The 25,787-nt window shown below is 44.4% G+C and overlaps 1 protein-coding gene across 2 annotated transcripts in view; it reads left to right on the forward strand.

Moving 5' to 3' along the window:
- Positions 1 to 308: 308 nt before the first annotated feature.
- PAK6 (p21 (RAC1) activated kinase 6) overlaps positions 309 to 25,787 on the forward strand; it is a 345,174-nt gene continuing 319,695 nt past the window's right edge. Inside the window, exon 1 of one of the 2 annotated variants that reach the window (XM_085626908.1) lies at positions 309 to 519. The gene's annotated coding sequence lies outside the window, so the exon portion shown is untranslated. The remainder of the gene's footprint in view (positions 520 to 25,787) is intronic. The other variant, XM_085626899.1, reaches the window with a different exon arrangement.

The raw sequence follows: 25,787 nt of genomic DNA on the forward strand, positions 1-25,787 counted from the left end.
GGCACATAACGGAAGGCAGATGACAGACCACACAACAGAAGTGCTCCTACCCATTTGAAAATAACATTCAGGAAAATATAAAGGTCATACATCTCATGAACAGCACAGGCGGCCACCTCGGTGCACTGCACGTGGAGCAGACACGGGGATGCTATTAAACACATTTCTGTCCGCCCCCGGCCCTCTCCCGGCGAATACAGCAAAGATGAACCGAAAGCTTCTATTTTTGTCTGACTTGCGAATCGCGGGGTTTCATTTTTGTTAATGACATCACCATCCTCCCCATGGCAACTCGGTGCGGTAGTAGGATTGCCAAGCAACACTTGAGTCACCCGGCGCCAAAATACAGGTTAATTCACGGAGGTTTCGGGGAAACGGTTCTCAACGACGGTGGCAAGAGGATGAAAGTGGTCGCAGTGTGAGCGCGCGGTCCCGGGGGAAGCGAGCGCCGCCTGCCCTGTGAGAGGGAGAGAAGACGCGGGAAGAATGGCGCCCACCCCGGCTCCGCCGTCGTGACAGGTGAGCGGCCGCAGCCACACGCGGGCTGGGACACGCCGGGCTCCCTTGCCGCCCCGCACCTGACCTCGCGGCCGAAGCCGGGAGGAGGGGCGTCGTCTGCGCAGGTGCGTCGCGTCCCCTGAGGTGGGCTCCCTCCTTGTCTGGTGCTGGGAGGGCGGGTGCAGATGGCAGGTCCAGCAGAGAAAGGGGCGATGGTGGTCGCCGGACTGTCTAGGCTCCGGTGACAGGGATCCAGCCGCACTCTTTCCCTATCTAGTCATTAGTTCACAGCCAGCCTTCACGTGAATGGCTATAGAGGCCGGTAGGATGGGTGCGCAGACCCAAAACGAGTGGAGTAAAACTGCACACAGGAGGCCCGCGAGAGCCCGTGTGGCACGAGCCAGAACTACTCACATAAAAGTGATTCCTTTGTTGCACAGCAACACAGGTTTCTTTAATTCGACAAGTCTTATTTGGGAATCCCCGTGGCTGGCTCTCGTCTCCCGCACTTTTTGCTCCATGGCCATGGTTTAGTTCTCAGCGCTAAACTCAGAAGTAACATCTCTGCGGTAATTGGCGCGTATTTGCAGTAAAGATACTTGGACGTTCCATGCCTTTCGAAGATGGGTATTTCCGAGGTGGCTTGCTCTTGTTTGCCTTTGTTATATGTTAAACGTGTTTTTTGTATAATAAATACGATGTTTCCAGGATACCGCTACGCTTGCTTCGCCCTTCCAAGGCAGTCTATAGCAGAATCGGATTAGGATAAAAATTAGGCCCGGGCACTAAACGAACAAATGGCCCACACTTGTAGAGAGTGACTTTTCATAAAATGTTGCTTAGTTCATATCTGGGGAGTTATTTTCCTCTCTCTAAATTTCATTTTCTCGTCGCCTCTATCGGTATTCTTCTCCCCTCTAAACATCTCACTTTTCCCTCCATACTGCGCCCTTCACTCATTCAATTTTGTAACTCCCCCACCATGTCTATTTTCCCTTCTCTTCATTATTTTGTCCTAGGATGAATGTGTTTCACAGTAATATCAAAAGGGAATTGTTTTGAGTTGTCAAAAAAGTAACATTTTTGCTCAATTTGATTGCTAGCCTTTTTTATTTTCTTTTAATTGAAAATGGAAGCCCCCTCACAGTTCTGAAGATGACAAGATAGCAGCAGACACCCGAGGCTCACCTGTCTCCTGCTGGAAACAAACAGAGCCTCTTAAATGCCCCCCACTTGTAATCTGGCTCCTTGCACAACCCCCTTTTCCTCCACTCCCATGTAGCATTAGCTCTAAGTGAGATGCGCAAAAACAGCATCACCACTTCAAAGCCTCATTGTCCCGCTCAGTAACTCAGAATGGGGGGGGGGGGGCGCACCACATGCCGTTCCTGCTCAGTTTGGCCCATTGTCTTACTGCACATGACAATGAGCCACCCAGCGTATGCACTTGGTCATACTGTGGTCTGACCTCTGCTCTAAGACCACATTAGCCTTTTGGGTTGTGGGCCAGTGGCCAATACGTCCCAGGGAGATGTTGGGAGTTTATTTGCAACTGAAACAAATGTCCCACCAGCTGGCCTTTTTCCACAGGCCCATCGGGCAATGGTTGATTGCCCACCCTCCCAATCTGACCCTGGTGTTTAGTGTTCCTCCAAGCAGGAACCTATAATATGGACCAGAACTGGGCTAGTGCATGCTTCGGACACATAAATACTGTGGCCAAAAAGTGCTTGTCCACCAATGGTTCGTACATGAATCCGTGCTGTGTGTGCGTTTATGTAAGAATCTATAGGCACTACTCTCATGTTAGTGTCTTAGGACAACAGTGGTGTTGAAACAATTTTTAGGAATGGGGGTGCTGCCATAGATGTTAAGTCACTGAAATCATAGGAGTTGTGAAAAATCCAATCTTCCCTCAAAGAACAAGTATAGCAAATGAGCCACGCCGATTCAGCAAGAAAGTGGTAAGATTTTGGTATGTAGCCTGTGGTGCATTTTGGAGCACACTTTGCCACTATATTACTAAACCATGATGCAGTAGAGCAGTGTCATTTACTGACCACATTTTCCATTGAGAGAGCAACAAAGTTTACACTGAGATGCAGTTTTACTGATAAAACTATATAGTGCGCTAACATTAACGTGTGGAATTCGGGTTTTAGCAAATATTTATCATTTGCACATCACCAAGTAAAGTGACGTTATTTGTTTTTATCCAATTAAAATATTTGTTTCCACCTCACTTCAGAATTATAAAAAATGTGCTTTATTTGTGCTTTTATAGATGTTTAAATATTGTGTGTTAGAAAAATCTGGCGTCCCGCAGTCTTTCAAGTCACACTCCCTGGACCCCAGCAAGATTGTCAGATAGTTAACTTCAGGAAATCCTTTAACTTTGCAGCCAGAGAAGGAAAAGTAAACACTAATCTATATGTTAAAAGAATAAGCAGCAATTTATCGGAATGCTTGACATTTGACCTGTGTCTTGAATGCAAAGCAAACATGACAAGAAAACATAATTTTAACGCATCTTCATTACTTAATCACTTACAAAAAGCTAGCATGTTTGTTTTGGGGTTGCTGCAGCACAGACTGTGCCTTTCAACCCTCCAGGTTCGATACAGTAATGGAGCATCCCGTTACTTGATAGTTTCTTTCATTTGAATTAAAGGCCTTTGGAAACGTGTGTGTGTGAGGATTGAAAGCGCCGACAGCCCCTTGTGTATCACTCTGCCTTTGGGGGAAGGTGAGAGCAAAAGAGAATGATGTCCATAGAGGAACACAGGTGACGGAAATGAGAAGGCAAAGAGTGAGCAGGGACAGCTGTCGGGATGTAGCATTTGATTGAGAAACCTGAGTGCCCAGTAAGGTAGTTTGGGGGCTAAATATGAAATGACAAGGAATAATGCTGAATGAGCAAGGAATAATGCTGTATGGGCAAGGAATAATGCTGTATGGGCAAGGAATAATGCTGTATGGGCAAGGAATAATGCTGTATGGGCAAGGAATAATGCTGTATGGGCAAGGAATAATGCTAAATGGGCATGGACTAGGATCCAAGCACGCACGAGGGGGCTTAAAAACCTTCGGGAAAGAAAGAGAGCTGTCAAGTAGGCAAAGAGGAAACATTTTACGTTCTGATGAGGAATGACAGGAAAGCATATTGGAAGCAGCTTATTGCAGAGGGTGCAGCGGTAAACACTAGTCTTCAGAAACCTCTACTCATCTCGGAGTACTGGGCCGTACATTACATACTGGGCCATACATTCGCAAACTTCATGAAGGTTGTGAGTGGTACATTTCCATGAATAACTACTACTGAGCATGAAAATTGTCTAGTGGGGAGAGTGGGCTCTGTGGAAAGAGCTACTCCCTAATTAAAACCTCAAGGGTGAGTGGTGAGCACAGTGTTGAAGCGCTCGCTAAGATTGTGGGTACAGGTATCCCCAGTAATAAATGTGCATACACTGTCTAAGTCCTAGAATTGGGTGACGTAAGATCCCTTATAAGGAAGGATTATAAACCAAGGTCTGAGAACTGTCAAGTTTATAAGCCTTTTAGACACTTGTGCCAAAAGAATTGACTTGAGATATGTATGATCATGGCCTGAGGGTGCAAGATCAGAGTTGGACTGCGAAAGAAAATAGACCCGGGGACCCAAATAAAAGTTGCCCCATTTGTAAATGAGATGGCTAAAACAATGGCCCATGTTTGCAAATTGGGACAATTTTGACCTTGTAAAGAGACGCTGTATAAGTGTTTTGCAAGTTATGGTAGACTGCATGGATTCAAGCTTGCTGCAGGCAATGTTTGTTTTAATATCAGGAAAATCAACAGTACAAACGGACCCAGCAGACATTGAAACAGGCCCAAAACAGCTTAAATAATGGCCCACACACTGACCTGGCAGTCTAGCCCATTGGGAACTGCCTGATTGTCTTATAGGCCAGTCAGACCCTGTGCATTATCCTTCCTGGTCACTCAAACAGTGTGAAGCCAGGGACGTTGAATCACATAGAATACTGAAAAGAAAGAGACTGGACACTCCCTAGACTTCTCCATTACCTTTGATTACGTTTGACATTTTATGCTCTTGTTGAAGTGAGGGACCGAGGGGATTTCCACAGGGTTGCTCAACGTGATCATAAACAGGAGTTAAAAGGAGGAGCTATCCAGTAGCATACAGGAAGGGCCTTCAGCTAGGCTCTCAGGTCACATGCAACTTACTGCCGTGTATATGCGTGGTAAGCACTGCAGTATCAGCATCACTTTGGCGTTTGCGTACTGCTCACAACTCTTTGCAGATCTGTATCAATTCTGTGAGTAGGTCAAAAGGTACGTTGTGTAAGACAGCTTGTAAAGTTCAGGCACCCACACACATTGACTAGGGCAGATATGTTTGTCCTTGAGATTGCCATGCAGAGCTCCCCACAAGACTCTTTTTGCTGCCTCTGCTTGTCTCTTCTCTCTTATCGTACCCGTGCTGTTCACAGATATCCTCCACAACTGCGGGAATATTTTCATTCAGATAAATTGTAAATGACCCTGGATGGCTGTGTGCAGAATTTGGTTGGCGATCGACAGAGCACCCTGCATTTATAGAGTGCATGGAGTCTGTAGAGCATAGCTGGGTAGGATGGAGACTATAGCTGTGGCTTTTGTCTTATGTTGACTTTATCTATTAGGCATCAAATCATTGATATTTGATGCCATTACAGAAAAATTAAGCACTGTGTGTTAGAACTAAATCCTTGAGCTACACTTTGCAGAATCTCAAGTTATAAGATTAATTTGTGATAAGAAATGTATTCCAGAGCTTTACAACCTGAACTCCCAAACCCGTGCAGCCAATGTGGGATCTCAAGCTGACCAGAGACGGCATCCTGACTTATTTATGTGTAAATTACCAGCCAGAAAGACGGTACCAGTTGAGTAGAACGTTTAAGAGCGACCAAAATGGACGATCTTCTGTACAGATGTATATAATGACAGAGAGTGCTCATGGTAGAAGTGAAGGGCTGTAGGTTGAGCAGGTGCTGTGTGGCAAATGTGCAGAGTATGAGGGAAATGCGGAGTTAACAGGCACTGTCCATGGTCACTGAGAGATTAAATGATTTGCCCAGAATCACAGGATGTTGCGCCAACGCCAAGACTCGAACTTGGATCCGCAGGTCCCGAGTCAGCAACTCTGCCCACTGCGCCACATCCTCTCTCCTCATGGGTGGGGGCTTGGGTTTTACTAGCACTAATACTTTCATTTTTAAGACTGATAAACCTATACTCCAATACCTGTGTGAGGGTAAGAAAGGGAGTCGGATCCTTGCTGCCACAGATGATTAAAAGAAGGAGGGGGGGTGGAACAAGGCTGGGCTTTGCTAACACTTCTTTTAAACATGTATGTCTCAAACCTGACAAAAGTTCTGGGTGAGGTGGAATGTTTCAGTCCCCACTCGGGTGCCATACAGCTTTAAATTCTGTGCTCTGCAGATGATGCATCTTTTTTTATTTATACATTTTGATTGAATTTTTGAAATAGATCAAGTTATAAGCGAAAAACTAAAATTCCCTTTCGCTACATCCTATCTATATAAAGTAAACAGTTGGGGGCGGAGGTACAGTAGTGTTAATTGTGTCAGGGCGACATGGCATGTGAGCCTAGACCAGAGCTCACACACTCTGCAAGAGTACATAGCAGTCCTATAATGAACCTGTAAGTGATAGCCCTCAATGTGCCAGCAGTTTAGCACCAATCTCCCCCTCTCCAGGGTCTTCCTGACTAAATGAGTCACATTACCACACCCTGATTATATGGAATCCGAGGTCCCCATATCTGCAGATGCTACATCTTGAATTGGCCATTGCATGACTGGGCTGTGACAGGTTCTAACAGCCCAAGGCATCAATTTTGCTGTCTGTGCCATACAACCAACTGTACAAAAATGATGGCAGTGAGTGTTGGCAACATGAATGTGAGTTTTCGGTGGAAAAGTGAGGGATTGCAAATTAGGTGTTGCCAATGAATATATGTACCATGATGTGCTATTCCGTCACAAATTATCATGGGGTGTCATTGATACAAAAGAAAAAGAGGTAGGAAAAATGTAATTGTGAAGGGCCCACTGTACCTGCATACACGATGCAGGGTATACATTGTTTCTGGTGGTTGAAGTATACAGGCGAAGGCCCTCTATTTTCATGTTCAGCTTCTTCCATTCCCAAGTCTCTGGTGGTCTCACTGCTACTGAGGCATTTAAACCTAACCCTAGGAAAGTTGAGTTTATTTTCTTTCCCGTCTCAGCCATCATTACTGCCCCATCCTTTATTACTTTATCATGTCTCAAGGGGTCACTCCATACCAGCCCGCAATCTCTGCTTTGAGTTTGATTCTTCACTTAGTTTCTCCAATGGGATCTGTTCTATTTCTAAAGTAAGTTCTTCGATTCTTCCAAGATCTGTAAATAAACTGCTATTAACTTTGGTAATAGTAACTAAAACCTGTTATTTACAGTGCTTAGAGAGGACATGCCTGTCGTATGCAGCTCTATATGAGACTTGAGTATTAAGATTGTTATGGCCCCTCTACCTTTCGGCTATAAAAAGCATCTGGCATGTAAACTCTGCTGGGGATAGAAATAACATTTCCCAACCCACCTCCACTTTGTGACCACCTCCAACTCCCCCTCTCCCCCAGAGAAATAAGAACACCCGCACAATTCAATTAGAACTGAGCAACTATAACACAGTCTCCTTTCCCTACTGCTGACATCTGCCGAGAGTCCCCCTATTCCAGAGTTCCAATAACGGGGTCAGAACTTTTCCAGTGCTGCACCAGTGGTAGTATGGCTAAGGGCATACATCTGCTATTAACCGCTACTCTCACCAAAACCAGGGCTGGATAGTTACATGTGTGTGATTTTCTTGTGTATAATTGCTGCCACTGTTCTGTTCTCTGTGCATTGCAACTCTGATACAGATGACACAAGAAGCCCAGTTGGCATATTTTGTCGCGCAGATATTCACACAGGATCTCTTCTATTTTATGTGGTTCAAGGCATATAGGGGCACATGCATCAAGGTATTTTGCGAACGCAAACACTGGGATTCGCAAAAATCGGCCTTTTGCGAATGCAAAATGGTCTTCCCTAATGCATGAAAGTTATTTGGATTGGCAATTCAAGTAATCACAATTTAGGCAATGCAAGACCATTCCCACCTATGGGCCTAGAGACCCATGAGAAAGAATGGAGTCGCAATTGCAAATAGCGAATACCTAATTGCGATTACAATTCTTAAGGAATCGCAATTAGAGAATCGCTATTTGCATCCTTTTTTGATGCATTGCATTTTGCGATTATCACCACTTGGTCTTCTCTGGACCCAGCCAACCTTGTTTGGCAGCTCAAGGATAAATTATTTATGTGGGGAATTGAGCTGGTGCAAGTGCTTCCACCTCGTTATCCCACGCTACTGTTGCCATGCTCCAGCAACTTTAATGCACCAGACCGCGGGTTTCTGAGAGGAGCCACGTGCTCAAATTTTGCAAGCATCTACCCCACACCCTTGATACCCATAGGGACACCACAGATAAGTTATTTACCAAGCACAGTAGGGAGAAAGTGATATTATAAGGATGTGAACCTTGCAATTGTCTGCTCGAATGTGAAGCTATGTCAGGAAGTAAAAAGTGTATCCTCTTGTGTGGAACCCCACTTCTACCACTAACCTTAGAGGAAAACGACCTATGCCACCTGGGCTTTGCCCATCTTCGTACATAATTCTGGCTCAATTACTTGATGTACCAAATGTGGTGTTCCTGAAACACTTTCCTTTCAACAAGCCTTAAGTTATTTTTTACGTCCAAGGGAACCAGGAATCAGACACAAGACTGGCACGAGCAAAGGATAACATTATATCAACCCCATTTCCAAGTGGATGTGAGTCAATGTCTGATCATGTTACTATCATTGGCAATGCCCCAAACCTTTCCTTTTTGTCTGGAATGTGGCAGGTATTAAAGGGAAAATTGGGATATGAGTCACAGTTCGGTTTTGTGAGCTCCTTTGTGATGTTATGCTTTCAGGAGACATGGATCGTGCTGGCATTTTAATGGTTTCCAAACATTCCATTTACCAGCCCTTCTATCCTCAGACAGCTGACCCAGGGGGGCCTGGCGATTTGCATCTCAGCCATAGCTAATGGCAAACATTTTTTCTACGCAGCTGATGCAACGTTTTATCAAGTCCTTGGTCTTAAAATTGTGTCTGGTTTACGATTGGGCATTGTTAACTTTTATAACAACATTCCAATGGCAGACAAAGGTCGTATCTTGTCAAAACTGGACTGGATCTTGACTTGGACTCCCCGAGTCCTAGAGGTGGCAATGAGCTGGGTTTGCTCTGGGAGGTGATTTTAATGTCCATCTTTGCCCCCAGTGCATAAAGATGCTTGTGACGTAATGGATTTTGAAGGGAATCCTATTTTTAATTTTTCACATGATATGCTAAGTAACAAAATTAATTGCCCAAAGGCGAATTTTAACACATTTGAGGGCAAGGGTGAAGGTTCTGGAATCAACTATATTCTACTATCTGCCAATCTCGTTGTTAAGGTTGAGGAACAGCTACTATATAATCTGGCTGTGAGCGATCATCTTCCCCAAAGCCTAGTTGTTGACATCCATAACTGGCAGGAGACATTTTGTTCCACCATAAGAGTCACCGTCATCTCTGCTCAAAAGAAAAAGGGTTGCCGTATTAAGTAGGAGTTTGTTAATGCTGAAACGTTTACATCCGAAATGGTCATGGGTACTCGCAATTTGTCTGTTGTCTGTGTAGATGCCAAGGTTACTATAAGGAGAGCGTTCGTGACTTTCTCAGAGGGAGTATCGGGAGCCCTACGTAGGGCAGCACAAGCGGGACCTGAGAAGAGAAGGGGTTAGTTCGATTCAGCATGCTCCAGATCTCACAAAGAGTTAATGGCCTCTCTTCAAAAGTGGCGTAGGTCTGTCCCCAAAGTCGCTCGCTGAAGGAAGGCCTATAAAAGGGCTACAGCAGAAATTCAAAATTCCCTTAGATTAAAAGCCTGGGAGGATCTTCAGGAAGCACGCTTTTAGACTGATCAGAAGGCCTTCTGGACTATTATAATCAGCCGTTCATTAAAAGCCACGAAGAACTCGCAATTGAATCTGCTATATCTGGCGATGAGTAGGTTATTTTTTGGGGGGAGGTTTCGTCTAACAGGGATGAAACAGGTACTGATAACGATTCCCCCCACCATAGCAAAGGATTGCTTTCTCCTCAAGTACTGCCCCTCAGTGGTTGATATGATAGTGACTGTTGGATCAAGCCCCTTGATGTACAGGGTCCCTTTAGACCTATTTAAGAGCAATTTAGATTTGTGAGCCCCCTTGATAGCAAAAGTTTTTAGAACAGCTAGCACTGCCACCAAGATTCCATCATGGTCCAACTCGATAATCATACCAATCTTCAAGAAAGGGAACAGAGACGACCCTAGTTGTTATCACCCACTCTTTCTCCTGGACTGTACTGTGAAAGTTCTGGACCATATTTTACTCTCTCGTCTGGAGGCAAGGATGAAGGAGAATGGTACCTAAATGGATATCCAGTCTGGGTTCAGAAGAGGGATGGGGATGGAAGATCAATGCATCTACCTTTGCCTTTTCTGGGGGTAATATACAATCACCAAGCGCGGTGCCCTGCACTTTGGTTTCATGTATCTGTCTAGTGCCTTTGATTGTGTGTCTCACACAAAACTATTGGGCAGTATGGAAGACCTGGGCATTGACAGATCCATCATTATTACCATCAGAGAAATGTATTGTGACTCAAATGCTGCAGTAAGGTTCGGGCTAGGGTAGAGTGCTCTGAGACGCTCAGGGTGCACAGGGGTGTAAGACAAGGGCGTGTACTTGCCACTTTCCTATTGGAGAGGGAGTTGGTATTAAGGTGCAGGGAATTGCCACATATTGGAAAGCGTCCAATACCAGCTCTAATATATGCTGTTCTTGAAAACCTTCACCTCCTTTAAGGAGGGGCTGGATATGAGGATTAACACTAACAAGTCCTTTGTAATATCCTGTGGGTATATGAGGGACCTGAGACCAACCTTCAGGCTTCACGCTACCCCTGTAAAACACATGGATAATTTTAGCTAGTTAGGGGTAACCTTTGTTCACAGAAGTTCCTGGCTTCCACAGTTAGAGATCAGGAATAACCAACATGAAAGGAGCATTAACGTGGTTTTCTCCTTTGCTGCTAGATTTGGTGAAAGATCATTTTCTCACAATCTGACTTTTACTGTGCAAAATGTGTTGGTACAGCAATATACGGAGCGGAGGTCTGGGGCATACAGGCATCATTGCGCTTACAGGTTACAGAAAATAAACGTACCAATGCCTTATTGGCTCTCCCACCATCCAATGCCTCCTTTATCAGTCATGGGGAGTTGAGGCTTCTATACTTGAAGATATCTTAAGGACACGATCAATAATGCTTTGGCGAAGGGTTTGGGTCAATGAGACCCTCTCCCTAAATAGTATTATAACGGAGTACTGTTTGTCCCTGTCTCTGGGCTTAGAGATAAGGGACATGGCTGTGGCCCTGGGCAGGCAGTGCTTGTTTAAAGACCCTTTATGAACTTTGTCTACGGTGGACAAAAAAACGCCCAGGACAATGTGCTATACCCATTGGGAGGATGATAGATGGGAAAGGGTATCTGAACTCTCCTCTATGTTTTTATACATGCAGCTCAAGCTATTTAAGAACATTCAACTATTCTTGCTGTAGGACTCACAGCACTATCAGCACTTTGTTATACTCAGGTTTCATAGACTAGTTACCTATCCCTGGTGCAATGAATCGTTGCAAGATCTCCTACCCCGCCCATATGATCAGAAATCAGCATAGAGCACTTTACATGTGATTTATTTGCACGTTTTATTCCTATTATAGGTCTTCTGTCCTAAAGCCTTTATTGATTAGGTACTCTCTTTGTCATTGCACAGAAGCATTGCACTTTTTATACTTCATGACTTCAGAGGAGATTGGGTTTCCCATATATGCTTTCCTGCAGCTGGTGCTTAAGGCAAGGAAAATTCTTGGGTAGTTCCCTGTATGGTTGTGCACCTGTTCTGTATGATTCGGTTTTAGTTGCACTTCTGCCCTTATTCTTCTAGTTATTAAGACATTTTTATAATATTGATGTGACGTACTGTATTAACGGTAATTTTAGTTTAAAGATGTAATATGCTTAATTTTACTCTCTCGTCTGGAGGCATGGGTGGAGGAGAATGGTACCTAATTGGATATCCAGTCTGGGTTCAGAAGAGGGATGGGGATGGAAGATCAATGCATCAACCTATGCCTTTTCTGGGGGGTAATATACAATCACCAAGCGCGGTGCCCTGCACTTGGGTTTCATGGATCTGTCTAGTGCCTTTGATTGTGTATCTCACACAAAACTATTAGGCATAATGGACGACCTGGGCATTGACAGATCCATCATTAATACCATCAGAGAAATGTATTGTGACTCAAAGGCTGTAGTAAGGTTCGGGCTGGGGTAGAGTGCTCCGAGATGCTCAGGGGTGTAAGACAAGGGCGTGTCCTTGCCACTTCCCTATTCTCCCTCTATACCAACCATCTGGAGAGAGAATTGGTATTAAGGTGCAGGGACATGCCACAGATTGGAAAGCGTCCAACACCAGCTCTATTATATGCTTTATGTACTTATTGTAACTATTGCAGGATGCGACATGTTACTTATGATCACTTATGCTGTGGCTTGTTCTAGTGCCACAGAAGTTTCTAGGTAGGTCTCTAAATTGATGTTACTACAGTCGAGGCACTTTGTGATCTGTGTTTTATTTTTAATTCTAAAGCGCATGACTACCCAGAAGGGCCTCCCAGCGCTCAGTCAGCATTCAGGTTACATAGTGTAGGGCAGACATATTAGCTGAAAAAGGTCGTTTTTAACCATTTTCGGGGGCAAGGAAGGCGATTGAGTGCCCTCCACTCCTAGTTTTCTCTATCCTGGGGACTATGAATAGTTAGTTACTGGTTAGTGGAGCACAACGTTCTTGAAGGGTGGTAAAGTGTTAGCAATCTTTGTATCAACCAGGGTCCTTTCTTGTACATTCACAAATTTCACCAGAATTGTACTGGGTCCGAGAAGAACAGAAATCGGTGAGTAGTTTTCACATTGTAGAGGGTCGGCCAAAGGTTTTTTCAGTAAAGGCTTAACAATGACTTGTTTCCATGCTGGTGGAACAGTCCCAGACTGTGGTGAATGGTTAAACAGGTCTGCGGAATGGATGTCACTATTCTTCCCCCTTTTAATATCATATCCAGGGGAGCAGGGTCCGGCGGAGAACCTGATTTTAGAATTTCTTGTGTATCTTCTTGAGTGATTTCTGGGAAAATGCTTAATTTATTGTTTGTTGTACTGATAACATGCAACATCTGGGGAGGCTTAGTTACCCCACCATCCCCTACAAGTGTGAGGAGAATGTTATACCTTCTCCAAGAAGAAATTGGCAAGCATATTACAGGTTACATCGAGATTCAGACAGAGGCAGACCAGATTGGTTATTAGGGTTTCATCAAGCTGTTCACCAAGTTGAACAGTTCTTTGGATGAGTTAGATGCATTTTCAATCTTAGAGGAGAAATAGTTAACTCTAGCTTACCTACTGGCGTAATGATATTTTTTAATTGCCTTCTTATATTTATCCTTACATGTTTCATCGCAGCTTTTTCCTCCATGCCCTTTCTAATTTTTTTGATTCTTTTTTAAATTCTAAAATTTCAGTTGAGAACCATAGCACCTCACCCCAGAGCGTTTGGTCTTTGGCTGTTTTAAAGGGGCTAGCTTATTTAGGGTATTCAGAATCCACGCCTCAATTCTGGTGTATATATCTGCGTATTCGCCAGCCATTTTGTGGGTAGAATTGGTAACCCTGTTCTCCCATGCTCCTATATCCAGCTTTGACCAGCTTCGTCTTAGTCTGGGTTGGTGTGGCGACTTTGCTACTTGTTTTGCATAAGTGAAAAGGTATTATTTTATCGTCTGATCAGTAAATATCTATGGGGTCCCTTGTGGCCAGTTCAGGTATATTTGTAAATATTGGGCCAAATAGGTGACCTTGTTTCTGGGTAGGGGTCTCGACCTGTTGAATCAATTGAACAGCTTCTAGGCCCAGTATAAAGTTTTGGTAAGCTTTTTGCAACTTCACAGTTTTGGTTCTCTAGGTGGAGATTTAAATCAACTAGAACAGAAAAATTGTGTTTCATTAGACTGTGGTCTGAAGGAACTGGGTGACAGGATGGGATCCCCGGGGCAATATCGGCCCATTTTTTATTATTATTTTTTTAAAGATAAGGCCTGGCCCTAGGAGATGGGGTCCCCGGGTCCGAAATAATTGCTTCAGGAGGGGAGCTGCATGGCCCCTCTCCAAAAGTAAAAAAATAAAATAAAGACAGGGCACGACCCAGGGGATGGGGTCCCCGGAGCAAAAGTGGCCCAGGGAAGGGGGGGCTAGGCGCCCCCCCTTCCTTTAAAAATGAAAGAAAGAAAATGGCCAGGGTATGGGGTCCCTGGGCTGAAATCGGTCTCGGGAGCGGGTCTGCGTGCCCACTTCCCTTTTTATTTTATTTAAAAAAATTAATGGGTCAGGGGGTCCCCGGGGCCCAAAATGGTCAAAGGAAGGTGGGGCCACACAGCCCCCTTCCTTAAAAAAAAAAAAGAAGCCGGGAACTCCATGCCCTTTCTCCACTACTCTGCAAACACACCTCCTGACGCGCTCTTGGTTGGGGTGTGAAGTCCCCTTCGATGCTGAGGGTACTTAGGGGCGAACTAACACACCTGTTACCTCCAGTAATCCCACACAATGGGATTGCTGGGAGGTGGTCAGAGGCCTCGCACCTTTTTACACCACTCTGCAGACGAGCCTCTTGGCACATTGCTGGTGGGGCGATGAGGTCTCCTTGTGTCCTGAGGCCCTCAGGACTAAAGTGGACTTCATCCCCCAAGGAGCAGTGCGCCTGGAGGCGTGTTTGCAGAGTGGTGGAGAAAGGGGGCGCGGCCTCTGACCACCTCTCAGCAATCCAGCTGTGTGGGGCTTCCTGGAAGTAACAGGTGGGCTAGTTGGCCCCCAGGAACCCTCAAGAGGCAAGTGGACTTCATCCCCCAATCAAGAGCGCGCCAGGAGGCACATTTGCAGAGTGGTGCAGAGCGATGTCACTGACCATGTCATGGGTAATGTAATATGTGACGTCATCAGCAGTGCATTGCTGGGGCCTGAGTTAAAGTTAGCTCAGCCAACTATAACGGCTGAATTTCTCAGGTTTTGTACGAGTGAAATGTCAGACTAACTGTAACGTCTCTGTAACCTTTGGTTTCTACCTGTGAGTTTCTAAGGTTTTTTAAATGCTAATTCCTATCTATAACGTCCCTGAAACCTGTGGTTTTTTTCAGTGAATATATATATATATATATATATACACACACACACACACACACACATAAGAAGGATGCCAGTGGGCCAAGTAAATGCTGCACCTAAACCGTATTCTCCAAAAACATCTATCTGTGGTACAAAATGTATCTTTCGATGTGTGCCCTCCCTGTCGACACCCACTACCAAAAGTGCCACCTTACACTAGGGAAAATCAATACCCAATGAAAGCAAAAGGTGCACCACATTTACAGCAATTACAAAAATTGGAAAATATTTCCATAAACTTTTAAAATCTATAAAAGTCTTCTCTTTATTGTCTTTTTCTTAAAATTGCTGCATGTATGGACAGCAAAACCAGCCAACATGTTTTGTTCATATAAATGGACTTCTTAAGGGCACACAATAGTGAGGAATTCTTACGGAGAATTTGTTCTTACAACAGCAGCCTATTAATTTCATCTGTTTTCGCCGTCATTCCGAATATAAATCTTCCTGGAATGTTCCATCAAAAGGGTATACAATTGAAAACATCTCCTCCATTTCCTAGTCCAATATCCATATGTACTGATGATGGGCGGACTGCCCTATTTTGTCCATTCTTTTGAAATACATAATACATATGGCACCCAATGTTGTGAACAAGGCTGCGGAGTTGGGCGAAATGAGACAAGCGGTATCTGCAATAAAGATTGATTTTATGGATACCTTGATGGTGTGGCTCCCTCCTATGGAATAAATGAGAAGGATTGTTGCGTAAAAAAAAAAAATATATATAACAAAAAAGCCAGGATTTGTAGGAGAATTCTCTCTTGCACACCATGATGACGGAACACCATTATATGGTAAAACAATTAATGACTAAATATCGGTCTGAATGTTGGAGTGCCATAACTAAGTAGACTGTTATTATAAAATACAACCGGAGCCAAACATGGGATTGACCCCTTTAAAGGCATTATGGAAGTATGATATAATAAGCGTGGATTAATATGCTAGCAAGTGAAAGTAAAGGACATGATTTTATTCAGCTAACAGCAGAGCATTCTGGACTTCGTGGTTCTTTGAGTAATGAACTCATGTCAGTGGAAGGAAAGAGATGCTACATAAATAAATGACTAAGGATTTTCCAGCGCATCAAAAACTGAAAAGCTTGCACTGACTTTGTTTTCAACATTTTAAGTGAAAATCCACTCGGATAATTATTTGAATCTCGTGTCCTTTAATGAGAAATACGACATGTCCGTCTTCACTGTTTACATACCATTTATATAACCGCTGAACACTGCACTCTTGACTTTGCATATGATAAAGACTCTGTGAAGAATATGTGCTGAATGCAGCACACATAGAAAGAGGTAATAGCAAGGAATAAAGATAGTTTTCCTCGTTATGCCTCCCTGGGGAGGCGTAGCATTGTGACGCTTTCTCAGGTCTACCACTATTGGTAAATGTGGAAATGCACCAAAATCCATGTGTGGATGCGTGGGAACACCCACCCTCTACCCATAGAATGCTTCCCTGGAGCAGAGTAATGCAAGGCAGTGATTTGCGCCGACTTGTTTTACTCTAGATTTATCAAGCCATGCAGGGCCACAGTAGGTGACCTTGCGTGGCTTGATAAATCTGACTTTAGTGTTGTGTCGTATGGCGCAAGGGTGATGCAACCCTTTCCTAAATATGCGCCTTTGCCCCTTTATAGCTCAGTATGGACAGCACTGTGCTAATCCTATGCGTAAAAACATTGCTAGAAAAACTTACATTTGAGGTGAGCAGATCAGTGTGTCTTGTATGGTATTGTAGGGTGCTCTATACAGGAAACTTAACTACCAAGAGTTCTCTGCTTATTTTTTGCATAATTGATGTGATACTCTAAGCCTGAAAGGGTATTGTTTTGCTATATTCATATATATATACATATACACCAACATTATGACTTTAAAATGTTTGCTGTAGGTCAATAAATTAAACCCCAGTTTTAATAATTCAAAATGAGCCCAAGATCAAATGTCTTTTATTTTGACTTTAGAATGTTGACTGTATGTCCTGAGTAGATTACACACCCCAGTTTCAATTGTTTGAAATGAGTTCAAGTGCAAAATTCGTTTTTTATCAACAATACAATATCAAGATCTTCTCTGTGGTCCAATAGTCAAACACAAACAATCCTTAACAGATAGCAAATCTCTTGTAAAAGAAATCTGGTATCCAAGTAACAAGTCCTGGCTGCAGCAACATCATAGCAAGAATGCTGAGCAAGAACGCCCTTTATCACGATGGTAGCAGGGCTTAATGTGTAAAAAAAACATAAGTGCCAGGGCTCTGGTCAGGAGCCACTGCAGCTTCCCCCACACTTTGCCCTGCTATGCTGCCAATGAAAGTAACAAAACAACTACTCCCACTCCCACAAGTGTGACAATTCAGATTATTCCAGGACCCCAAAGCTACAAGAATGGCTTGGGCGGCGGGTAATAGTCTTTTATAACAAATGCAGCATTAAAAGTGATCTCTTGTTGTGGTGATCTCTAAATTAGCTAGACAGCGTCAACTTGTGGCAGGCTGTCACAAGCGCCAGTGCTGACAAAGTAAGTGCCAGTGCCAGTGCCAAGCACCAGGAACCACCGGCTCAAATTAAGCACTGGATGGTAGGTAAACTCAGTAATCTAAGATGCCTGTCGTCTCTGTGGAGCATGCTAAAGTCCGGCCTGTTGAGAATTGTAGTTCACATCTAGTGTGCTGCCACATAGGGCTTCCTGCATGCATGTTCTGCTGGAGTCCACACAGCACCAGCCCAGTACTCTGAGATGACCTTTGACCTCCCCTTGACTGCGAGGCACCATGTGTGAGCAGGCTTGGCACAATGCCTCCAAGCACACAGACCACACAGATCAATCAGCAGCATCCCCAGCTTTGCTTTCTGACACCTTCCTTAAATCCTCTAAGATAACATTCAGAAAGAGTCAGATTCCATGGTTCATGGGCCATGCCCTCCTTCCACTGAAAAAGCAAATTCCTCCAAGGTATCAGCACGTGGATGCTGTCCTAGTTCACCCACTTCTGATGGTGCCTCTGTGGTGGTGAATTCATTTGTGTCAGGATGCACTAACGTGCTCAGAGTCCATTGAGAGCAATGCACACTTCCATCGCTCACCACCTCCACCACTGGCCACATACATGGGAACATAAGGGCCAGTGGTAGAAGCAGGGAAAGTGGGATGGGATAAGAGACAGAATAGAGACATTGGACTCCAATACTCTTCGTCACTTGCTTTCTGCTGGTCAGGGATGTCTCAAGAATTTGGTAGATATCTAAAGACAAAGAGACGTCTGTAGTATTGAATGGATATTTATTTGCTATATCTCTGTGTAACCAATTGTCTGTATATTGATGTTGAACGTGTCATTCCAGAAAGTAAACATATTAAGAATGTGTGCCTTGAATGTGTTCAATAACACTTCTCCCTATGACTTGAATAACTACCTCAAGCTTTGCACTATCAACTATCTGTAAAAAGGCTTTCTAGTGTCGCTTTGGCTCTTGTAGTACTGCAAGGATGTGGTCTTACGGCTAGACTGCGGACCTTGGAGCTGGGAAACCAAGGTTCGAGCCTCGGGTCGACTCCACATCCTGTGATTCTGGGAAAATCACTTAATATCCCCGTGCCTACCAAAAAAATGAATGCGGCCTTGTGTAATGTAACTGGTGCTCATGTAAAGCGCTCCAATGCCTTCGGGTCGAGTTTGCGCTATATAAATCTGCAAAAATGTCAATATCCTGCTGTTCCCTAATTTAGCAATTCAAGTACACATCATAGAACTCTAATGCTTTATACTTTTCCCTTGATGGCATGAGCAACATTGCCTGACTGAGAATCCTGTTCCTTCACAGAACAATCCTTACTAAATGTAACAACCTGTAGTATTTTAAGAGTTCATATAAATGCTCAAAAATAGTTCACGTTCATTTCCAGCATCAACATGACAATCTGATTTATTTTTTCTGTATTCCCCGTGTCTGTCAATACATACCCACAGGGGAAGCGAGAGGTTCTTGGCAAAGGAAATGCGAGATCCACATAGCAAGGACTGGGTTGTGGCAACAATGCATCTTGAGTGCTTAGCAAAGATGCTGCCTGACGAGAGCGAGAAAAGAAGGTTAGGGTGTCCACTCTACATACAATGGCCACAGGTCTCAACCAACTTGTTAAGATCTGACGCATGTTCATTGTGGGAACTTGTCTGTAAGTGGTTTATGTTTAAGATGCAATACAGTACTCCCCATTACAAAACCATTAATTATGAAATGTGCAGAAGACCAATTGGTTCTGCAATGGGCTACTTCCAAAGACCTTTAGGGTACTTTGCCCAGTCCCATAGGCAGGTTTAACACCAAGAAGTACCCACACTCCTAATTACACACTTTATATTTTATTTACAACCCAGCAGGAAATCAATGTGTTTGCACCATCACTGCCTTATAGCACTAACATAGGTGGTTAACTAAACCAATAAAGGAAAGCTGGCGCAAAAGACTTAACCAGGCCAGGTTGGTAATTAATTCCACCGTGCTTTCCCCCAAGGCCTGGAGCAATTGGAGGCCACTTATTGAAAGTTGATGGCCATTGGCTCTGTCATCATCTTCCTGAGGTTTACAACAACAGGTGAAAAAAGAGAGAGAAAGACAGTGGGAGACTGGAGAGAAAGACACAAAAAAGGGACAAAAAGGGAGCGAAGGGTTAAAAATGTAGCAGAGCTGATATGAGCATTTTTGCCAGGGCTGCTCGTGGTTCCCTGTCCTGCCCAGTTTAGCACAGTGCAGAGCCTCCAATCAAGCCCTTTCCCCTGGCACTAAATGATGCAAAGTATAAAAAACGGAATTGGAGCAAATGATTTAAAATGCCAGAAATTCGATTAACATGTTAAGTTTTTAACAGTCTATGGGACCGTTCGCTGTGATTAACCAACGAAATCAGCCATTCTGTCGATCTGATCCCGCAAAGAGGTCGCTCACGATGAGATGGGTGTCACTGTCAACAAGGCAGATCTTCGAGTTCTCGGACTCCCTCAACGTGTGTCGGCTCGATATAAACCTGGGCAGTGATATTTTATCCTTCCAGTCCCATGACCTTGGGAGGAAGAGGGATCTCACCTCTTAAGACTTCTGATCTTCCACATTAATGGCACTGAAGATGCGTCTGCTTCCGCCACGGTGAGACTAGCCTTGCTCTCCATCGGATGGCCAAGACCAGTGCTTTGTCACCCTTTAACAAGCATTGCTTCTACATCCTGTCGCAAGACCTCAAGAATCTTCCTTCTCTCCATGTGAAGTAGCCACTGAAGCAAGCAGAGTGTGGGGACTCATGGGAGAGTTCCTTATATGTGTGTTTCCCAAGGCTGCAGGCCCAGCCTCCTACTTCATCTGCCTCTCGCTTTCTTCAGCAGCGGTTGCCTCTGTCATTGGCCTCTTGTGTTTCTGTGATGACCTTTGAGAGGCAAAAGTGAGGAATCTAGGGAAAGGGCGGAGGCTCTGACATGACTCTCTTGCTCGGTACTTTCTGTGTGTATTTGCTATTGCAGAGTCCCTTCTTTAGTAAATCACCCAGTACTACACCTTGAAGTGCAATCACACACCTACCTACCTGCTCTTGATTCCACTTATCATTGCTGGTTCTGGTTCTTTTTTAAAGCATCCATTGCTCGTGTGCTGCCGACAGGCCTTGCCACAGTGCATATGTTTGTACCCTAAGATACTGGCCAGGGTTGTGTCGTTTTGGGTAGAGTCCTCTCTAGTGAGCACTGCACGAAGAGTTCACACTGAGTCTGTGCTCGCGGACCCCCACAACTGAAGGTTATAAGGAGTGTATAGGGGAAACTATTGTTTACTGATGCATACCCTGGCAGTTATGCTTGGTCAGAAAATCCTTGTTTGATTTCCTCAGCACATCAACTTTGTGTTCTACAGCTGACTACAATACATGTCTGCACAATTTCCCACAGGTCATTGCATGCAGCTGTCTTATGGCACCGACGCAGTTGGCCTCAAGAGGGTGCTACAGCGAAAAAAATACCTTACAAAAAACTTGCTGCAACTGGAAAGTTTGCGCCCGAACAGCAAAACATAATTTTGTGTGGGGCTCAGAAAATCCTTGCACTTGAGCTTTTTCCAGGCATACTTATTATAAATCCATATTGTGGCACTTGCTTGATTCACATTCATTAGGACAGACAGACACGAAATCCTGACATCTGAGACTAGTGCCACACCTACCGCATTTTACTGGTGGGTCCCCTTATCTTCCTCTGCATTTGTTTGGTTTCTTGTGTCCCACCAATAACTAATGGGACCCCCATCCTGCTGTCATTGGAGACCCCTAGCCTGTACTCGGGTCTTAGTAGGGTCCTGCGGTGCCTCTCTGAACCATCTCCTATTGCCGCCAAAGAGTACGTAATCTAAGTGCTCAAAATGAGTACGAGCCCAGCACACAATTTGCTTCTGGAGAATCCTCTAAGAGAGGACCAATTCTAGAGGCATGATGGGGTATTTGGGCATGTAATGTTATGTATTCTCGTATAGCGCACTATCCAGCGGCAGCTCCTACGCTATGGCGGAGGAGCGTCTCCCCCCTGACAGCTGCAGCAGCTGCAAAACTTGGAAAATAAAACGATAATAACATAGTTGCCAACATTTGAAAAAAATCTCCAGGGACTCTTTGCAGCACAGCTATCAATTACTTACTTGAAAAGTTACCACACCCACTGCCCCAAAGCTCCGCCCACTTTGCCCAAACCACATAATTAGCATAATTTAACTCCGCCTACTTATCAAAGTACAGATTATAGGTCTACTCAATTAAGAGTGAATTGCAAGGAACGGAGACGGATATTTCAAATTTAAGGCCACAGTAGCTGAGTTGGAAAAATTCTCCCATTCAGCTGCATTGGAGAACTTCTCTAACTCTGCTACTTTGGCCTAAAGTTTGAAATTCCCATTGCAATTCCCTGCAATTCTATCTGTGCCACACTTGGCAGGGCTGGAAGTGCAATTGCTGGGATAGTGAATTACCTGGGACTTGCAGGTACTGTCCCGGCCAAATGGGACAGTTGATAGCTATGTAATAAACCATGTTTATTATTGTTTTATTTTTCTCCTACCTTGTAGTCTTTGGGGCAGTGCCACAGGATGGCAGGCACTGAAGGGGAGTGGTGGGCACTGCCTTCAGTGCGCATGGCGGTTTAGCCGGCCGACAGAACGGAGCGACCCGCTTGGGTGCTGAAAATACCATGCCGATCATCGGCTACTGCAGCCCTTAAAACTCTTCATTGGCTGCCTATCCAAAAAATAATGTTATTAAAGGTCTTGGTAATTACTTTCAGAGCCTAGAGGCTCCGGACCTAATCTCTTAGCGGCTAAGTTCACTCCTTACATCACTGCTGAGACACTCAGATCCTCCAGAGCGAATCTGCTTAAACCTCCTACCTTTAGCTATAAAACCAAAGGAGAAAAATCTGTGGCATCTTTGGGAACCAGAGCATGGAATCTCATGCCTACACCACTAAGGGCGATGGAATCAGAAACCGAATTCAGGAAAGCCTTGAAGACTTGTTTATTTGGGTCCAGTGATGCATTCTGTTCCTCACTTGTATAACTGAAATACAACTCAGGCCTACCTGACACCCTTCGCTCCTTTCCTTATAGCGCCAGGATGCTCCATTCGGAGTGACAGTCGCGCTCTATAAATATATAAATCAATCAATCAATCAAGCTGTCTCTAACCCGAGCTGCGTTGCAGGGTTGGTGACAGCAGGCACAGGCTCCCAGTCTCCCTGCGAGCGCAAATCAAGGGCGCTCAGGCCACTCCTGAAGCAGCTCTCATGCTGTGAGAGCAGCGTCAGGATTGGCCGCAGGGCCGGCTGGGAGCCCGCGCCTGCCTGCAGTGGAGCCAGAAGAGCGGCGATGCGGCTGGATTCAGGTGCTTTTTTTTTAGACTCTCCTCCGTTCCCCGCCCAGCACTTTGCCCCGATAGCAGCCGCATCTGGCACTATCACCCGGGATGGTATCAAGGCACTGACGCACACCCTGATTTTCAAGCGAGTCAAAGGTTTGATGTCTGCTGCAATGGGGCTCCTGTCTGGGAGGTGGAGTCCACATCATGACTCTTGAGTAAGGGCTGATCTAAAGAAATGGGTCTCGAAGGTAATGCATTATTGCAACCTGGAGTCATCCGAAATGGAAAATTAGTACATGATCTTGCTAACATCATAATCTTTCTAGAAACAACACAGGCACGGCCCTCAACAATGATTTTTTTATATTTTTTAAATTTGTAGTTAAATTGTGTTTTTATGCTTCAACTCCAAAAGTCCAAAAATGTGGAAGAAGATGGGTGCCTACCTCTGATTTTAAAGAAACTATCCGCTGAAAATGCTGGAGAAATCAAAATGTAACTAGCCTATATGTAAATATGTCCAAAAAAGAAAACATCAACTGCAGTAAAGTAACAAATTGTAACATCGTGAACGCCCTTTTTCATATCACCTGTGTTTGAGCGGCATCCCAGTTAGAAATCCTGTAGTCATGCTAGGATTAACATTTTCTGCTGGAATATGAATACTTCGGAGAAATCTTGAAATGAAATGTGTGAATATAGGAGTGCCCTTCGGGTTTTTTTTTTGTTCAACAACAAACTTGATTAACAAAAGGAAAACGCAATAACAACCCCTAAGCATCGAGCTTGCTTGCTGTCATCACACTTTCCAGGGCTGTTTTTGGTTCCCAGTGCTAAAGAGGCAAAATAAACAAATAGGGTTTTGAGGTGGGCACAAGTACAGCAACGAGAGATGGGGCAAGAAGATTTAGAGGATGGGATGAGAATTGTAAATTGTTCGAGGAATGTGCATGGATTAACAATCCCGGAATCGGCTAATACCGCAGACTGAGCCGTCTCTTTCTCGAAGGAGATTAGGGGCGGCCTAAACATGTCCTGTTAGCTTTTCATCCAACTTCCATGGAGTGATAATGAAGAAAACAGCAAATAGTGCAGTCTCTCGAAAGCTGTCGAGTTTGAGTCGAAGTGGAAGTTTAAAGTGCCGAAATTCACTGAATATTATCCAATTCAAAGGTAATTTTGTTCCGCCCACAAGAGAACGCGTAGAAAGGCCTAAAGGGGGTTTCATCAAGAACAAGCATTGACAAATCCAATGGGCCTTGCCTATGAGAGCTCTAGCAATGATTTGTGTCTATGCTGTACATCAGGGCAGCTAAGAATAATCTTAAAAACAGTGCCATGGCTCAGCCAGAGCAAAAGCGCATTAGCACTGGTTGCGGCATACTGCTTTTGTATTCTTTATGTTATTTTTAGCTGTATCTTATGTCCTCACCTGCATCCACGTCTTTCTCTCCTACCCGCACTCCCTCTGAGTGGGTTCCTCCCCCGTTTCTTTGAGAGTGGCTTGGCGGATGAAGCAACAAGGAGGGCAGAGGAGAATTCAGGTGTGAGAGAGGACAGGCGAGAGGGGATGGGGCAGCGCATGGACAACGGAAGGTTATTGGCGGGGCTGAGGCAAGCACAGTGACAATGAAGGGTGGCCCGGAGCGGCCAATAAAAATAAGTAATGAAACATGGCAAAATGAACTTGTCAATAAAAACTGAAACATCGAACTATGGTTTAATGCAAAATTCAATCTTGTATTTGTGGTCATTCTGCATAGACTCCCCAAAACCGGCTCAAAACAGACTTTTTTCCAAATCAGAAATCCAAATAATTTGAGAGTGCAGTTCTATCCAATAGCAAAGCAAAAAGTTTAGATTACAAATACCAGCTGAATATACTTCATCGTGTTTGCGCCTCAGGACACAGGAAGGTACATATTTCATCACAAGATAAATAGCTACTGAATTTGTACTTTCCAATAGCATCTTTGCAAAATAAATTGCCACAAGTCACTTCAGTTTGACAGCACCTATGTACTAGTAGGGCTCCTTCTAACTTTCCTCTAGAATACACTTAACTAGGTCAGTGGTGTCCAACGTAGGTCCAGGCTGGCTGAATCTGTGCCGGATTTCTGGATAGCCTTCATCAAGAAAGTAAAATCTGCCTCAACCAGACCAAATAGACGCCCACTCTGCCTCCTATGTCTCAAAGCTCCAACCCCAAGTGGACTAGCCTGCACCTCCTCCTAAACCATGAACTCTCTCCCTCTGGACCACCTCCTACAAAGATGGCACCCTAAAGCCATCCAATGTGAAATCCCTCCATTGAAATGCCCTTAATTACTCCCCTTCATCGGCCAAGAAATCTTCCTAAATTACTTCAAACATAACAGATCACCCCTACCCAGCTTGAAAAACGTACTCTTGGTCAGGATGCTCTTGCTAATTACCACCACATTATCCACCTGTCACTCATCGCACAAATAACTGAGAATGCAATCTACACTCCAGTACAAGAGAAGATCAACAAGAATAACCTTTTACGGAACTGCCAGTCTGCTTCAGATCACAGTTCTGCATGGAGACTGCTACCCTTCCGGTAATCAGTGACAACCTCATCAGTGTCAAAAATGACACCTGTTTCTTGATCCTTCACGGCCTCTCCAAAGGCTTCCATACAGTCTACCAGCAAACATGTATCAACACCCTGGAAACAAGCATGGGGGAACAATCCTTCAATGATACACCTTTTACCGCATCGACCACCATTAGGTCATCCACATGGGAAGCTCTCAATCCAAGAAACTTTGCCACTGGTGGAGTACCCGATGGATCTATCTTCCACCCCATCATCTTCGAACTGTATACGGAATCCTTCACATGTTA

The sequence above is a fragment of the Triturus cristatus genome, chromosome 9, assembly GCF_964204655.1.
Source record: "Triturus cristatus chromosome 9, aTriCri1.1, whole genome shotgun sequence".
NCBI classification, from domain to species: Eukaryota; Metazoa; Chordata; class Amphibia; order Caudata; family Salamandridae; genus Triturus; species Triturus cristatus.